The sequence below is a fragment of the Megachile rotundata genome, chromosome 1, assembly GCF_050947335.1.
Source record: "Megachile rotundata isolate GNS110a chromosome 1, iyMegRotu1, whole genome shotgun sequence".
In the NCBI taxonomy this organism is placed as follows: Eukaryota; Metazoa; Arthropoda; class Insecta; order Hymenoptera; family Megachilidae; genus Megachile; species Megachile rotundata.
This window is the reverse complement of record NC_134983.1, coordinates 20,060,786-20,075,080: the sequence shown is the minus strand read 5'-3', so window position 1 is coordinate 20,075,080 and position 14,295 is coordinate 20,060,786. Positions and strand designations below refer to the sequence as shown.

General features: G+C 35.7%; 1 protein-coding gene and 1 long non-coding RNA gene across 2 annotated transcripts in view; one reads left to right on the top strand and one right to left on the bottom strand.

The window, feature by feature from the left end:
* The window catches only part of LOC100882335 (synaptic vesicle membrane protein VAT-1 homolog-like), a 45,980-nt gene that overhangs the window by 3,078 nt on the left and 28,607 nt on the right, over positions 1 to 14,295 (top strand). The window lies entirely within an intron of this gene.
* On the bottom strand, positions 8,271 to 13,973 carry LOC143263974 (uncharacterized). Its single transcript, XR_013037268.1, has 2 exons — positions 13,067 to 13,973; positions 8,271 to 12,767 (listed from the first exon to the last, which is right to left on the bottom strand). It is a non-coding gene; the product is annotated as an uncharacterized LOC143263974 (long non-coding RNA).

The following is a 14,295-nucleotide window of genomic DNA, read 5'->3' as shown; positions in this document are numbered from 1 at the left end:
GACGGTCTAGGGACATTGACTGATCTAGGAATACTGAAAGGTCTAGGGATATTTGCACATCTATTGCTGTGTAAATGTAAATACATGTATAGGAGTATAGGGTTTTTTGAACATGCAGATTTGTTAATATATGACACACAATAATATATATGTAAATATAAAATATATGAATATTATGGTCCACCCTGATTTGAACATTAAAAAAACATTTTTCATTTTGCTTAAATAAAACGTTTCGTATTAGCGTAGAGGGTTACCACGATTTCAGAGAAATTGCAAGAAATCAGTTGGCGGAATGAGCCAGCACAATTATTAATTTACATTATTCCAGTCTAAGAAAGTAGGTTGATTCGAGCACAGATTTTTACCGTGCGTTTAGTTTCTCGATGTTGTGTATTATTTCTGGCGTAAACACGATTTCCCAGCTGACCGGAGCGAAGGTCCTCGTAAGAACGAGTTCTCTTCTTTTGTTCCTTTGAATCGACGAAGGTTAGCATTTTAGGATCCCGAAATACAAAAAAAAGAGCAAGAATCACACGCTCCTAGGTATACGACAAGTTTCTTCTTTTTTCTTTGTTTACGGTGAGGAGGTTTCGCATTAACCTTCTGTAATCCCCTTCACGTTTTGATACGTGTTCTCGAAAGAAATATTACAAAGAATTTATGGACGAACACGAAATTCCAAAATTTCAAATGTACATAACGCAAGTTCTTGCCTTTGGAAATAATATTTGTTCTTGTAATGCTCTTTCACGCGATATCGCGTGATGGAACATTGTAGACTATGAACCGGTCCAACACCGGGTAAATCGGTAGTTATAGAAAAACGCGGGTAGAAAGCGAATTTTCGTTCGTGGTTTGAGCACGTTATGAACGCACCTAGCGCAACGGAGAAAGAGGGAGTAGGAAACGACAGAGGGAGGAGATATTCGCCAAAGGCGTGCGGACCTTTTCACGCGTGAGTCACGTTTCATAAAAGCGATTGGGATTGATGAGAAAATAGCCCCCATAGAAAGATATCACGCTACTACCGATGCTGGTTCGAATGAATTTGTCTGGCTGCGTCGCGTCGGCTACACAGACGTTCAGTTACGCCTGTGGCACCCCTGCTTGCTTGCCTTACAATCTATGTTCCAACAGCGAGAAACGTTTCTAGTCGTTGAGTCATAGGAGACGCAAGTTTGTGCATCGAGGGGTATCTGCTTAATACGATCGTAAAAAGGGGACATTTTCATACCGCGTTGTCGTCCAACGATGCGGTTAGGGACAAAAATTCGTGTAATCCTTCGCGAGCCATTTATTCCCTCGCGATAGATACTGTTTATTGACCGTGCCTTGTAACGAGCGACATGGTGCGAAGCGATCAGATTTCTTCCGTAATTTATTTGAAAAGGAGCTTATTGAAATTTACTGAAGATCGAAATCTAGAATGTTCTGAAATTGTTTCTGTAGGAATACATTATGGGGACATAATGTATATGAAGGTATGGGGACATTTAGGGGCTCTGAGGATATAGAGAGTTAAAGACGTGTAGGTACATATAGAGAGTTAAGAATATTCAAGTTTATTTAGAGGTGTTGTCGGTATCTAGGGATAATTATGCAAGATGTAGAAATATCTAGTGACATTTAGAGATACACTGATCTAGGGTCTAGGAAGGTTTAGGGATATTTATAGGTCTATGTAAGGGTCTGGGGATTCTGTGAGATTTTTATAAAGGTTCAGAGGATCTAGGAATATTTCGAAATATCTGGAGTATCTAGGGATGTCTGAGAATATCTAGGGGTATTTGTTAATGTGCAAAGTCATTTGTAAGCGTCTAAGGATACTCGTAAATATCTAGGGATGTTCAAGTACATCTAGAGACATTTAGGAGCATTCGAAGATGTGTCAAAATAATTGTGGGTATCTAAAGATGTTTGGGAAGATCTAGGAATATTTAGAGAGATCTGGGGATATTCCATGACATTTGTCAGGTATGTAAATCTAATAGTATGTGGTACATGTAGCTAACATATATGTATGTGTTGGGATGTGGGAGTTTAGTAACATGTCTCGATGTAATACTCACACCTATACATGTTTTTATACCGCAGATGGTATTTTAATTTTATTTTTTTCGGCCGAAGCAAGCAGAAAACCAGTTGTGATTATCTTTCGCTAATTAAGTGTATCACTAATCTGTATAAAGAAATAAGTTTATGCTGGGTACAGATAGCAGAGAGATTCACCTGCCTCTTACGTTTACATATCACATTTCTGTTTTTGATTAATTCTATGATTTGATCATTCTGAACCATTTACTGGATTACTAAGTCCTACAAGATTTTCTGTTTCATCGAATAATATTTATTGTACCTATATCTTTTAATTGATTCAAACGTTATCAATTTTATTTTATCATTTTTATTCTGTTCGTATAATTTTTATTATGTGCGACGTAACCGATGAACTTTTGAACACGTGCAGATACAAAACGAAGGAATATTGTAAACACAGATTCGTAATCTTTAGTTCGTGTTGTGTGAAAATGATAATGTATTTACCAGAAAAATAACTGTACTCATAGTTTACTTTTTATTGTTATTTAAACCGATACTGTTATTGCGAGTATCTGAAAAGTGAAATGACCGTAGCTCTATGTTTATACGAGTTTCCTTTTGCTTTCTTACGGACGTTACCGGGGTTCGTTTAAACCGGAAGTGGCTTGTCGTATAAGTGGTTCATTGGACGTGGAGAAGAGTAAAAAATAAATAGGGTACCCTTCTCGAGAGTGTGGAAGAACGTTTCTTTGGTGCATCGAAGTTGATCAATTTTAAATAGACACAATCTATTTTACTTGTGACTTAATGGACTTTCGGTATATCGCCGGTGATACTATTAAAACGTATGATCAAATAATTGGTAATATAGGGAGTTCAGACATCTTCAGATTCTCGTGTTCTTAGATCTTCTCAATTTTCAAAATTTTATATTTCATAATTTTATGGCTGTCGACTTTTCAAGTTTTTACATTTCACAATATTTTATTTTTCGACTTCTCAAGTTTTTACATTTCACAATATTTTATTTTTCGACTTCTCAAATTTTTACATTTCACAATTTCATAGCTCTCATTTTTTCAAATTGGCATATTTTTAATTTTGAAATTTATTTCTCTTATTTTTGGACATTGCACAAATTATCATTAGACTATACTGACACTAATATACTTTCTCGTCAATTTCCCTTATTTCCAAAATCCAATAAAATTTTGGACCGCTCGAACGTGGCGGTCAAAGTGTTAAAAATATTAAATGAGAGGTATGCGGTACACCACGCTGGACTCGATAAATTTTACGATACATTCTATAAAGTTTATGATGAAAGAACTGTGTATAAGGTATACGCAGGATTGTCGGTAGATAAAAGCGAACTTCGAGTATGAGGTAATAAAATCGCGTGAATCGCGTTATGGGGATCGTTTACAGATACGTGACTCAACGTTGTAAAAGTTAATGAGCTATGCCGATGAACGATCGATAATTTCTGTGATTTATGATTGGTTTTTAATGAATCACTAAATATTCAAGAAAACTGATTCATTCATTTCGGATATAAACTATGCAAGGTTCTATGTATTTATATTGAAGATTACATCGTTAATTATAATTATTAAATGACAAATTTATATTTGATATGAATTTTTATTTGCATTGATAGTTTTATTGTTATGTAATGGAGTTGAAGATGGGTTTTAGAAGAGTTTGAAGTATTTTGTTAATAGAAGGTGGTCATAGAAATAATTTAGCATTTGTTTTGTGAAAAATGAGAAAATTTTATTCACTCATACATTAATAACTTTTAGCGCTAAGTTCGAAGCTGCCGCTCTCACGTCTGCGCATGCGCAATCCTCGCGCTCTGATTGGTCCGCGTTTTTCCTTAATAATTCAAAAACGAAGCTTCAAATCCCATTTCTGCAAAGGGAAATCTTATTCAAAATCACGTCAGCTACCCACTTCAAAGATCTGCACTAATTAAGAAACACCCTGTAGGTTAATTGTTAAAAAATGAGAAACTTTAATTCACTCATACACCTTTCATTACTATAAAAAAAGTTCATTATTATGAAACTATTATTGAGATGAGTAACTTCAAATAAAAAGTTTGAAGAGTTCTAAAATTATTTAAAATATTGTATTTACAAAGAGTCATTTATCATTCGAAACGCAAAGAATAAAATTTGACAAAGTTGACAATAAAAGTGTAAGTTGGGAAAAGAGCCGTATTATATTTTTGTTAGAGGACGATTGAAAAGGTCCGAGATGATTTTAAACGTGGATATGAGTATAATAAAACATTCACAGGGGGAAGGCAATTCTTTGTTTGTCCTATTCCTACCTTGGCGAACTTCATTCGCTCGAAAACTTTCTGAATACATATTCTCTCTATTCTCTGTACGTACACCTTGGAACTTCTCTTTCTAAGCTCCACACTTTCCACGACGCATTGTGCCCTTAAGAATACCCACCCTCCCGTACACTAACAAACCACCATTCAACTTACTACCTGGACCTTAACTTCTCGAACAATACACTCGCATTTTCGTGGAGCTTCTTCGTACTCCTACGTACGGAAACATTGTGGACACTCGAAGATTCGATTGAAAGGACGAGGTGATGAAAAGTATACTTGGACAGAGTTTTATCTTGTAATCGTTCGATAACTTAATGAAAGATCGTAGGAGTTTCTTGTAGTTGCAAAGGGACGGTAGTTATAAAGTACATCAAGTATAAAGTAGTTATAAGAGTTTCATTCTATCTGTTCCTATTTATCAAGCTGTAAATGCTGCAGAAAAATTGAACGACATTTTGGACATTGTGAAGTATGTAGAATTGAGATGTTTTTAAATTTGAAGTCAAAATTGTGGGAAATCCTTTATAGAGAATCCTAAGTAAAAAAATGGAGGAAAACCTCAAGTGGAAAAAGAAAATAAAAATAGAAAATTTTAAGTGAAAATGCATAGACAATCCTAAGTGAAAAGTAGTATATCTTAGCTAAAAAATGTAGAAAATTCTAAGTGGAAAAAATGAGAAAATCCTCGGTAAGAACTAAAGAAAATCTTAACTGTATAAAAAATGGGAAGAACTTTAATGTAAAAAAAGGAAAAAATTCTAACTGAAAAAAAATATGAAATCCAAAGAAGTTGAAAATCCTAAGTGAAGGAATAGAAAAACTTAAGCAAAGAAAAAATAGAAAATCCTAAGTGAAAAATTATAAAACATCCTAAGTAAAAAAAAAGTAGAAAATCCTAAATAGAAACAATGGAGAAGCCACGAATGGCAACAAGTGTAGATTTCGTATCACTTCCAACATCATTAATCTCCTCCATACATAACATATTTCCAAACCCCGCAATATTTACATAAATCACATATACAACTAAAATTACCAAATGAGCCATAACATCATATTCTCCGTTCTGAAATACTGAGTAACAATAGTAAAGTCGAGAGTATAATCGGTACAGATTAAGTCGAGTCCCAACGGAAATCGCGTATGAGTTAAACGGCATTTTTACGACTCGCGCCGCTCGTAAACGAATAATTTTACACCGTGACCAAGGTAATTAAATTGTTTCGGTGAAAGTTGTATTATTCGTGCGTTCAATCCTTTACCTCGAGTTTGTTTTCGTGGAATCGATAACGCTGTGAAGAAACTTTTATCGGTTGATGACTCTTTTTTTTCATACTCATCGCGCTTTCTAAGTGTATTGCTCTTTCGCCGTTTGAAAATAACGATATCTCTTGTTAAGATCGGATTTTCTAGCAGAAATTCTTGAAAAAATTATTGCGAAATTATCTAGCTTGTTCTCTATAGAATGATTTGAGATATTCTTTTATTTTAACGATTTAACGAATGTTATTGTGAGGCAATTAGTGAAATGTAATTTACTGTAATGTAATTTATAGTGTATTAATTATTATGGTGTTATAGTGTATTATTTATATTATGAAATATATTATAATTATATACTATGAATACATAATGTTGTTGTACAGTTTATAATTTAATTAAAGTAACCTGAAATTCAAGTAGCAGGTGGATATTCATAAGACATGCTGTTATTGATTATTGATACATTATCGATATTTATCAATAGATATATTGATAGCATCGTTAAGATATTAGCTAATAAAACCAGTTAGTAAGAATGAATTTATTGTAGAAACGTATTTATTCTTATTTAAATGCAACACAGTGTAACCTAGCCTAACCTGATGCATAGTTTAATTATTATACGAAATTAATATTTTTACCTACATAACTTAACTGAACCTTGGTTTTGTGACCTAACATGTGACCTAACATGTGACTTGACATGTGACCTAACATTCGACCTAACCCCACTTGACATACTCTAATTGCACCTAACCTAACACAACATTCTTCAAATTCAATTTTATACTTCAAACATAACCTAAGTAAAAATTAAAAATAAATATAAATAAAAAACTTGCACCTTCTATTTCCATTGTCTTCACTCGCTACCTCAATCGACTGCCTCGTATATCAATATTTATCGACCTCATTATCCCAAACTACCCAATAAAATCCAAATCGATTTCAATAATATCCCGTCCGAAAGGAAGCGACTCGTAACAAATGCGTCCAAAGATAAACACGCACCTTAATGATTCCATAATTGCAAATAATGATAATCAAGCACGAAGAAACACGCCATGCAAAGACAAATAACGCGGTATCATTAAATCGTGCGTAACTATAGCTTAGAGATGATGGCGTCAATTTCTCTGGAGCGGTAAAAAACCGCGGGGAATACGAGTCGGTATCATTTAACGGGAGAATTTTCTTTCGGTCGATCCGTGATCTCATTTATAACGTTCTGGCGGATGATGGTGAAAACGTGGCGATGTAGACGCGGCTCGTTTTTCAAAGAACGCGGCTAGTAGAAACGAGTAGCGTAGATTCATCGTCGGACGTGAATTAGTATAATGCGATAACTCATCCGCGTGCTTTTCTAAGATGCAATTTTCCACGCCGTGACCGTGCGCCAGGTTGTGTGTCACAAGTGAAGCGTGTACCTTGTACAACGGGCTTGATTCTTCATGTATACCGAGGGAAATGAAGTATACCAGTTGGATAATGTGTTGTTCCGTAACACGGTTCATTAACAACGCGTACTTTGCCACGATACATTTACACTCTCTGTACGTGTCGCAAGGTAGCGTGTTTACAACCTGTGCTTTTATAGCGCGACTAAAAATACACGTATGGGGATACTCAAAACTCTGTAGCTTAATTTTTGATATTGGTTTATTGGTGATGGACTACGTTAGTGTGATCTGCTATATTTTAGGCATGTGGTGGGAGATGTGCTCTGAAGAATTTTTTAGAGCATAGTAGTTTTACGGTATACTTGTGGAGCACTGTACTTTTATAGTATAATACTTATGGAACGTTATGTTCTTATAGTGTAATATTTCTGGAGCATTGTACTCTTAGAGCGCAGTATTTATAGCGAGCGTACTTTTGTAATAGAGTACTTCATAGCTTATTATTTACAGTATTATATTTTTAGAGCATAGTATTTATAGCTCTGTAATTCTGGAGCATAGTATTTATAGCGCGGTGTACTTTTAGAGCATAGTATTTATAGCGTTGTACTTTTAGAGCATAGTATTTATAGCGTTGTACTTTTAGAGCATAGTATAGAGTACAATAATTTTAGAGCATATATTATTAGAGAGGATATATTTAGAGTAAGAAACGTTTTGAACATATTAATTTGGAGTTTGTGTTTTTAGAGCAAAAAATTTCTAAAGCTCAATAATTTTAGAGATCAGTAATTTTACAGCACAAAATTTTTAGAGCGCTATAGTTTTAGAGTAAAAAATTTCTAGAGCTCAATAATTTTAGAGATCAGTAATTTTAGAGCACAAAATTTCTAGAGCTCAATCATTTTAGAGCACAAAATTTCTAGAGCTCGATAATTTTAGAGATCAGTAATTTTACAGCACAAAATTTTTAGAGCTCAATGATTTTAGAGATCAGTAATTTTACAGCACAAAATTTTTAGAGCGCTATAATTTTAGAGCTCAAAATTTTTAGAGCACAAAATTTCTAGAGCACTATAATTTTCAAAAGTATACTTCTACAGAATATTTCAGAGTGTATAGCTTAGTGTATAATAATTATAAAGCACATATGTTTAATGCATAGTAATGTCAGGGTATATAGCAGGAAAATAATAATTGTAGAGCATAAGTATTTATAGCATCTATTTTAGATCATTTTAATTTTGAAACTCAGTGCTGCACAGCTTTGACATTCCCAAGCTGAGACTTTTACAGTATACAATTTCTGGAGCACATACTTCTACAGTATATTTCAAGGTTTTATGACGTATTTAAAAATTTGTACCACTCTAGAAGTAATCCTTAACCCCTCGCCTTATAACGAGTCACACTCGTGACGCACGTTACAGTTCAAACCTACATAAGTCGTATTAGCATAAAGATCGAGTTTTGAGTTCAATACAAAATTTATATAGTTGAAACTAAATCCATATACCCAACATTTCACACTGCAGTAATAATTATGTAGCTCTGTCGCAACTAAAGAAGGTTAAGAGGTTAATACATTTAAAAATTTTTACCACAGTACTCCATACCTTTAGCACAGTATTTTCCAAGCATATTTTATATTCAGCGTTTGTATAACATTCTCTCTCGTATTGTAATATTATCGAGTCCATGCATGAATTTTATTTCAAGCTTGTTATATCACTGTTGCACTGGTAGGATAACAGTGTCCTTTATTCAACAGAATAAATTCCCTTTCCGAACCTATTTCCAGTCCGGTTCGCGAGAAATAGCGGAAACACCTTTGCGATCTCGGAAACGGAGTAAGGTCGCGTGATAATGTTTGCTTGACTGATATTCAAATATTAGACTTGCAAATATCTTGCGTATACCTGTTTATTTGCGAAAAAAATATGTACACTGGCTGATAATTTTCGGCCTCGTAATTCATAGCCGTTTATGTTTCTTTCAGCGTTCTTTGAACCGTATGCTTGTACTGTTTGCAATGTTTATTATTGCGTTTGACTGTAATATAACGGTTTTGTCGTGTAATTAACATATAGCGACGTAGAACGTTTTCAGTAACCGCTCGACGAGAAAATCAAGTTGAAACTATCGCGTTTACTAAATCAATTTGAAATCGTGTTTGCCCTCTGCGCAAGCGGATTACAATAAGAGGATTAGAGCGTGTAGTTTCCCGTATGTAAATCTGTTATTTAAAGTTTGTTACCGGAGAAGTTGCGAAAATTCGACGTTTAATATTAATCTAATTTGTGATCATTTATTTAGCGTGTCATTACCACGCAGTGCTGTTAATACTTAATATCTTCATGCTATTAAATAATTCTTACATTTTTTAGAATTACTCAAATGAGGTTAAGAATGAAATAATGATTGAGGTCGAGTATTTATACCTTTCGATTGGAGTTGTTACACGTTTGCATGTCATGTATGGCAACGAGTAACATTAGAGTATAAGGGACTTTATCGTACGAAATAATAATAAAAAAATAGGTACAAGAACGAACGATAAATTAGCAGAGAATATTTTCGGCATTTAATGCTTGAAACTTACTATACGACCTTTCAACCTGCTTAATGAAAGACACCATTATATCTGACTAGCCGGGTTTATCACTTTAACGAGGTCTTAATATCACGGCTATGGGAAACTGAACGGATGCCATTCAACGGTCGATATACACCGTAATCTCTTCTCGGTGCAAGCCTCATTTCAAACGGATTTTACCGTCGATTTTTCTGACTGATGCACTGACAGAGGACCATTCTACATCGGTATAAACGTAACTGACAAACATCTGTTCGGTGCAGTCGTTTTTTTCAATATATTTCAAATCTGTTGGGAGATTCGGATTTATTTATTGATCTCCATGTTGAATAGTCCGGTTTTCAGACTTTATTCAATACTGATATCGTGCTTTGTACCACGCATTTTATTGCCGTGCGTTGAATGACCAAATATTGTGTATTGTCACGCGTTGTATAATCGCTTGTTGTATTACGCATTATATTACCATATATTATGTTATTATGCGATATACGGGTGCATATTATATCACTATGCGATATATTGCGATGTATTATATCACAGTGCGATATATGGCCATATGTTGTGTCACTGTGCGTTGTATTATCACATGTTGTATTTCCATGCATAGTATAGCTAATATTTTGCCGTCTCGCGATATTTCGCCATCTCGCGATATTTCGCCGTCTCGCGATATTTCGCCGCCTCGCGATATTTCGCCGTCTCGCGATATTTCGCCGTCTCGCGATATTTCGCCGTCTCGCGATATTTCGCCATCTCGCGATATTTCGCCGTCTCGGGATATTTGACCGTCTCGCAATATTTCGCCGTTTCGCGATATATTGCATCACATGATCTCGTGTACACAATATATAACAACGCGTTGAATTTCCACACACGATATTGCTAACATTTTACTACCACGCAATATATCACCTCGCGTTATATTGCATCGCACGTTATCCCTTAATACTATGTATAGCGATGCACACTTCGATGCATAGCGTCGCGAATACTGTATTAGCATGAAATACATCCCTTCGCATTATATTGCATAATATCGCCTATACGATATATAACCGTGCGTTGGTTCATAAGTTTTATTGCAACGCATAGAATTGCTAACGTTATATTGCCACTTGAATTTCCATGCATTATATCGCCACGCTTTATATTGCCACATTGAATCTCCATACATTATGTCGTCATACGATGAATCATCACACGTTATATCATAAGAACCGAATTAAATAAATTTTCTTAGATTCTCATACAGAAAGAGAAGAAATAAATTGATTAGGATTTCATTAATTCATCATAGTGTCAGTAATCAAATTTTTGTACGAATAATTCCAGAAGAGTCCATGTCCAATAAAAAAGTAGTGCATGTCATAGAAAAGTATGTACGAGACACGTGTAATATCGAAAGTTTTGGAAAACTTTTACAGACGGTAACAATTTGAGGTGATTCACCTCGAGTTTCTCTGTACCTGTGTGCACGCACCGATAGATCCATAGGATGTCCGTATTGATCGAACCACACCCGTATTTTCTACACCCCCTCCTGTACACACAGACACACACCCGCGCACCGATCTGTACATGCATGCGCACGAAATTCATGGAACACCATGAACCCCCCTGATATAGTCGGTCGAAACCCCACCCTTTCAGACTGGACTTCGAGATTCAGCAGATTCTCCTTCGGCGAACATCGTGCCTGCTTATTTCTTCGTTGTACAATGCACTTGAATTTCGTGAAACGTTATCTCGTAAATAAAAAAAAGAAATTATCTTACAAAAAGAAATTAAGACAGCTTCCTTAACTATTAAAATATTCAGAAACTATTCACACGAACATTGTTAATTTTGAATACAAACCAGGAAACACGAAATTGAATTTTAATAACAGAAAGTTACAATTAATTGCACAGGAGAAAATGGAAAAGCAGGTATTTCTTTCGCTTGTCAAACAATTCCGTTTCGCGGAATAATTCAGTGGCGTTCATAATGGTCACGTAATAGTTGCAGGTTTTACGACTGCCAAGTACAGTTGCTTGAGAGTTGTACATTAAAATGGTTCCGCTGTCGAACAGAAGCGACATTTCTGTTGACATTCCAGTGCTATTGCTACTCGTGATTCACAAAAACAATAACAGCTCACGTTTGGACCCGCAGCTGTTCTTACCGTTTCGATTCCCCGACTACATCTGGCCCGATCATATAACGGGTGTCTTATATCTACTTTCAACACAGATATTTATAAGCTTCTATTGATACTTCCTCTTTTTTAGCTCTTGTTGCAGTTATGTTGCAAAGCTTTTTTGTTTGTAAAATTCTGTTAGTAATGTTAGTGTTGATAGTTAATATTTTGGGCAAATGATGATAGCAGTCGAGGCCCTTATAAAATCAATCAATCAATCAGCTAATATTTTACATGGTTTGATGACGTGTTTTGTAATATTTGTCTAATATAGTTGCAGACGCACCATATGCGTCTTATGACGCTAAAGGTAGATTATGTACCTGACACACCGTATGCGTCCTATATATTTTATCGACTCGATTTATTCAGCACCGCATTCTTTAATAGTCGGACGTCATTGTATTTGCATTTCGTACATTCTTATTGTAGTTACATGCTGTCATATATTAACATATTAATATGTTGTACATCTGTTTGTAATTAAAATTGCGAAGATAGCTTTCATTTTGAAGTCAGTTAATTTTAAACAATCTTTTGTTAAAAAATCAATCTATTTGTACTATTAATCTGTTTAATTTTTTTTAATCTTGTGCAAGTCTTACTATTTAGAAAAATAAAGAATATCACAGAAATATGTCTGGTTTTCTGGAGTGAAATATAATTTAGTTACCGGTTTCGGAATTCGTAACAAATGTAACACATAATGTAGACAGGAAAAGATTCGATTTGTCGAATTACCGGACCTCACCCCAGGATATATGGACCCGGATCTTTCGTTTGCCAGGCAGACTGTTCTGATCAATTGAGCTATTCAGGTCGTTGACGAATTCTTTCACCCTAGCCCTGATATTCGAAAATGGCTGTCTGTGTCGCTCGACCAGTTGCTCCACGATCGTTCTTCATTCGTATCGTTCTAAATTCACAGGACTAAAAATACCAACACCAAATGGTAAATTTTACTCTAAGGATTTGTTCAGAAAATCCTCGATCACTAATCGACTGTTACTTAATAATCACATACTATCGTCAAAAATTTTTATTGTTACATTTGCACATTAAGAATTTTGCTATCACGTTACTTTACATACAATTTCGATCCTTTCTCCCATTTTGCTTTTTGTCATTTCACTAATTCGATTAGTAAATTAAAATATACGAAATCAAACTTCTTAAAATATGAACGCCTCCCTCAATTAAAGTGAGAAGAATATAAATGCTCTTTTTACCATAATCTCCGTATGATCTCTGACTACGTTGTTTGGACAGAAATAACCAAGATGGGGGAGAAACCCTCGTATAATCATCTTGGATCACGTACAGCGTCGAAAATTCGAGTGACAGAAAAAGGCTGTAAGTAGCAGCTGTTAGAAAGCTACCGAAAAGGTAGTAATAGAAAAGGAAGTGACTGGAGTGGGATGGGTACCCCATTCATTCTATGCCACAGACTTCCTGTGTAACAAACGCGAGGACATTCGGGTGTGTTAGGACGAAGAATCTATTTTAGGTTTTGCTTCTGCTGCTCCTTCCAGAGTAAATTAGCTTCCCCTGCCGTGTCTCCGTGCCGCACACTGTTACCGACACGCACCGTTATGTGGAGTGATATCGATATAAATTTATTGCTAGCGAATAAACATTGTGTGCTCGATAAACGATCAGGTGAATTAGTGTGCGTGATAGCACTATATTGAGCTTATGAGTTATATGGATTTAGTTTATGTTATAGCACGTTGCGGACGGTATAGAAATTTGATGATGCGCTGTAATTGGTTGAGTTTAGTATATGTTAATTAGAGCTATGGTTTCAGTCAGCGCTGCATTACAGTGCGTGGTCAGCGCTAAATATTTAAAGAGTGAAAGTTCGGTAGGAATAATCATTCACTCTCAGCGTAAAATACGCACAGCGTAAAATACTCTCAGCGTAAAATAGTGACAGCGCAAACCACCTTAAGCGCAAAATAGTGACAGCGCAAATCACCTTCAGCACAAAATACTCACAGCGCAAAATAGTGATAGCGCAAACCACCTTAAGCGCAAAATAGTGACAGCGCAAATCACCTTCAGCGCAAAAATAGTGACAGTGCAAATCACCTTCAGCGCAAAATAGTGACAGCGCAAATCACCTTCAGCACAAAATACTCACAGCGCAAACCACCTCCAGCGCAAACCACCTTAAGCGCAAAATAGTGACAGCGCAAATCACCTTCAGCACAAAATACTCACAGCGCAAACCACCTCCAGCGCAAATCACCTTCAGCGCAAAATAGTGACAGCGCAAACCATCTTCAGCGCAAATCACCTTCAGCACAAAATACTTACAGCGCAAACCACCTTCAGCACAAAACACTCACAGCGCTAAGAATTTCCATCACCGAATACAGCGTCGTACAATTCGACGTCAAACCCTGACAGCGCTAAGTCCGCACCCTTCTCATCACAACGCTAATCTCTCCCGCCG